General features: G+C 52.2%; 1 long non-coding RNA gene across 1 annotated transcript in view; it reads right to left on the bottom strand.

Moving 5' to 3' along the window:
* LOC139798749 (uncharacterized) overlaps positions 1 to 253 on the bottom strand; it is a 993-nt gene extending 740 nt beyond the window's left edge. The window contains exon 1 of the long non-coding RNA XR_011726955.1: positions 1 to 253. This exon is cut by the window's left edge and continues 13 nt beyond it. This is a non-coding gene — a long non-coding RNA (uncharacterized lncRNA).
* Positions 254 to 4607: the final 4354 nt, after the last annotated feature.

Consider the following 4607-nt stretch of genomic DNA (forward strand, 5'->3'; position numbering starts at 1 on the left):
GATGAAGAGCAGAACTTCCCAAGAGAGTATCTCACCCTTCACCCATTGGGTGCTAGCTTGGCTAGAAAGACGTGTTGGCCCGTGATGTCACAGCACGGCAGCATAAGGCCCTTTGAGCACTGGTTTTCAATGGTGTGTCCCATTGGCATACCCAGCTAGAGGTGCTGGGACTCTTCCCTGCTACAGTCACCAAGCAGGCTGAGATGAAAGTGAGGTGCTGGAGGCCTTAGGAGTCCCGAGGCAACCCTAGGAAGAGCCAGCCCCTCGTCCGTGCTAACGGCAGGAATGGCACCTGTGTGAAACGAAGGAGAAAGCTGGGGTGGCCACAGTGAAACAACGGCACTCGGGGGCTCCAAAATATACTCCTGGCAATTCTGAGTAAGTTAAGCAAGGGCAACTTCTGACGGAAATAAGGCTCATCCCTTAATCGGGGTTTAACTGTCATACCAAATTCTCTAGGACAGGAGCAAAATCGCCATCTCCTGAAATCCTCAGGACCAGGAGCGTTTCTGGAGGGAACATTTTACTCAAACACAAATTATTTGGCTTAATGCCTTAGGAACTGGATGAAATGATATAGCCCTGTAGCCCAGGAAGACAGACAAATTATTTAATGGTCTCTTCTGGCCTTGAGTGACATTAACTCGCCCACTTCCCACCCGCCGATGAAGTCTATCCCTCGGCCGCGGGAGCCCAACGCTGGGCAAGGGGGAACAGGTTTTTCAGCCTGGTACCAGCCCTTTTAGCTCTGCCCCGGGCTCTCTGGAGCACCGGGCAGAGAAAAGGCTCAGAGGCATCGCTTCATTTTGTGGTGTCACGACTATCACCCCTTCACTGTCTGGGAGAAGCGGGGCGGGGGGACAGCATTACATGGAAAGAGGGAGACCCTCATCGCCGCTGAGCAAACGACGGTCGCGAGAGGGTTGTGCAGCCGGGCGGCAGCCCGCCCCGTAGAGGGCCCGGGATGGGACGTAGGGTCTGCGGGCCCGGGCTCGGAGCAGAGTGTTCTCCAGAGATGCTCCGTGACGAGTCCTACCGGGGCCGTGGGGCCTCCCCGCTCTGAGTGAAAGCCAGGCAAGGTGTCCCCCATCACGGCCTGACCCGAGAACCCCGTCCTCCTCCTCGAGGGGGAGAGTCCCAGCGGTCGAGCCACAGTTTAGCACCGTTCCTCACTCCGCACAGAGAGCAGGCGATGGGGCTGGTTTTGCCGCAGGCTATCCAGGGAGAGAGGACTGCCCGTGCCGCCCGGGCCCCTGCTGCACTCCGGCTCCGCGGGCGCAGACTGCCCGGCCCGGGGCCCGCCGCGCCGAAAAACGAGGACAGTCCGCGTCCTTTCCCAGGGCCCCAGGCAGTGAACCCGACGGCTGAGGCTCTCTGCACGGATAAAGGGGTGCATGCAACCCGCCAGTACTCCCGGGCGGAGAGGAGTGCCGAGGTTCCCATCACCATCACCACTCCCCGCTGCGGGGTTCAGGCAGCCCCACGGCCGCGGTGCTAGACAGCACCGGCCACGGCTCCTCTACTTCTGTTGTGACAGCTCCAACGCTGCCTGCATCGGGAAGCGCTGCAGAATTCAGAGGGACTCCCCTAACCCCTCCTTCCCCAGCGCTCCTAGGTAGTGCGGAGCGCTGGCACGTCTGAAGAACGAGCGTTTACTTTTACAGTGCTGCTACTGGAGGGACAGACATTTACAACAAAACAGTCCGGATTCCTGAGGACATTTTCTCTTCCAGCTGCTTTCTAAATATAGTGCACAGCAATCCACTACCTAGCGCCGCATCCTCGCTCTTACACTTCGGGAAATTAAAAGTCAAGCTGGAGGGGAAAAAAAAAAAAAAAAAAAAAACCAAACACAAAGACAAAGATAATATAATTTTAAGGGGAAAAAAAAAGAAACAAACCTCCACACAACCACAAATGAGGATCGAGTGTTTAAAACCCACGTCTGCTTTAAGGTCACCCGAGCAGCGAGAAGGACTATCTATTCTTATTTTAAAATAGCTGTCTTTTCCACGGGGACAGTTGTTTGCTTCCTGACCCGTCGATAGCCTATTAATACAATTTAATTCCGCAGTTGTTTCTGTTTAAAGAGTGTTTGGAGCGAATTGCTTCTTTTGTTTATGATCAAACAAACGAGCTCTGGTAATCTTATGTTTTATCTCCCTAACATATGGAAAAGCTATTTATTCCAGCCAATCACAATAAAGTGAAGAAAACCCCATTTTATGGAAAGGTATATATCACAAGTTTGTTCATCATTAAAGATATGATTACCAGTGAAAACCCTCCGAAAGTGGCACATTTATGATTCCAGGAACAGATGGGGACATCCATTTTCCTTGCAAATACTTTTGAAATTGCTCTACTGGTAGCAGTATAAAAATGATATACAGATGCCAGTGCCAACGAAGCCGGGACAAGAGGTCCAGATTTACACAGTAAAAGCTTCACATGCGCTCTGTCAGGTTTGATTGATCTGCACTATACCTCAGAAACTTGTTGACTGGGAAAGGAAACAGCGCAAATAATTCACTGCAACAAGGCAGATAATTCACCCAGCCAATCGCTCCGCTCCGCTTCTCCGGGCGGTGACATACGAGTCCTCCTGCCGCACAAAGAAGCATCATTCTCCGGCCTGAGCAGCGGTCGGTGGCACGGGGCGGAGAAGAGGGGGGAGGAAAGAGGGAGAGAAAGGTGGGAGCAGCGCACACAAAAGGAGGGGCGAGACAAGGAGAAGTTGGCTTTGGGCAACGGGCACAGCCATCTACCTTTTCCACGAGGAGCCAAAGCAGAACCATTCAGCCCCAGTTGTCATTATCATATTGATTAAGTTCATCAGAGAACAATTTTAGGTTTAACGCCAGCGGATTGGGAGAGGGAGCAAAGAATTATCTAAGAAAAGCACAACATTCTTACCGCAGGGACGTTTCCCTGTTCCAGTTCATTGAGGGAGTTGATTAAGTTTAAATGAAGCAGACACTGGATAAAAGTAAGGGTATTGACCACTGGGCAGCGCGGTCTGTGCTTGAAAAGACCTGATACATGCAGAAAAGCAAGATTTGCTAAATGCTCTAATCTTCAATCAAATCTTACATCAATACAGACAAAGTTTGGTAATGAGAGATTCAATGAAGCATGCGGGAGAAAGAATTAATCCTCTTGGTCTAAACTGGGTTCAACTTTGAAGCCTGCTCCGAAGGAAAGACAGTTATCTAAATGCTAAATAAGAAACTTATTGTACTTTTCATGGCATGCTAATCTTTTGTCTATTTCATCTCTATTATTTGTATGCTCATAGGCGGCAGTTGTCATGGTGATTATATCAAACCACTTCTGTGCGGATAGCTGCGAGGAATCGGGGCCTCCCTCCAGCCCTCCGCCGGGGCCAGCCCGGCACTCCCGCCCGCTACCCTGCGCGCCCGCGGCAGCGCTCTGCATCCGCGCACCGGCCTCGGCTCGGCCCGCGGGGACGTTGGCGGGGCAGAAAACGCCTCCCCAGCTCTGGTGACGTTTTGAGAACACTGCTCCCTCCTCCTTACCCTTTCCCTTCGCATCACCCAAAATATCTCCCTTCACCAAGAGGTGATTTTTCCTTCTTTTTTTTTTTTTGCTTGCTTCGATAAGCTTTTGATGTCACAAATCAAACACTCGCCAGGAGGTAGATAATGGGGAGTGTGATCTCCTCTATTTGTACACAGACAGCGCTTTTGCACCGGCGCTGCCTTGAACCAGTGTCAAACTGCCCGGGTTTTGTCGGACTCTGCCCGCCCTCCGGCCCGGGGAGCCCGGCACAGCGAGGGGAGGGGGGGCCTGTCCCGCCCGCCCCCTCCTGGAGCCGCGGCTCCCCCGGGCTCGGGCAGCCTCCGAGAGGAGAAATTAAGATTCATGTTATGCAAATACCGAGGTGAGCGCAGAGACTATAATTGCACAAGGTTGGAGGAAAATAAGAAAGCAGGGCGGGGATGGGGGGGAAAACCAGAAAGAGCACAGGGATTTTAAATTTTTTTTTTTAACTGCCCGCTGTTAACACTTGCAGGCAGCCGCCGGTAGCAGACACCGGGCTCCGGCCCACGGGCAGCGCTGTGGGGCGGGATACGGGGACCGGCAGCCCTCGCCCATTCCCGGCCATCGGAGCTGTGCAGAGCTACCAGAGAAAGGAGTAGGAAATCCCAAGCTATCGATCAGACATCCTAATTTCTCCTCCGGTACCCGGTAGGAACTAACGGAGGCTTCCTTTGTATGGATCCGGAGAGGAAGCAGCCAGCACAAATAGGTGGGTGCGGGAAAAGGGGAGCATTCCCCCCGCTTGTTCCCTGCGATATAATCATCTGAGCGCACAAGGGTGGCACCCGAGCTTTTATGTCTTTTACAAAAGTTGCCAAATTAAGGCCGGATTAGGGCTCCCTTCAGGATTTGTGGGCTTTTTAGAGGCTGGGAGCTACCCATATAGCCCGACAGTGCTTATGAACAGCTTAAAAAGTAATAAAAGGGGGAGTGATCCCGAGAGAAAGTAACATGTATAACTCTTATTAAAGGAGCAGCGAGCGGGGCTGTGAACTTGAATAACTGTTTGAACTTTAATTTGTTCATTAACAGGATTTGCCCCT

The sequence above is a fragment of the Heliangelus exortis genome, chromosome 8, assembly GCF_036169615.1.
Source record: "Heliangelus exortis chromosome 8, bHelExo1.hap1, whole genome shotgun sequence".
NCBI lineage: Eukaryota > Metazoa > Chordata > Aves > Apodiformes > Trochilidae > Heliangelus > Heliangelus exortis.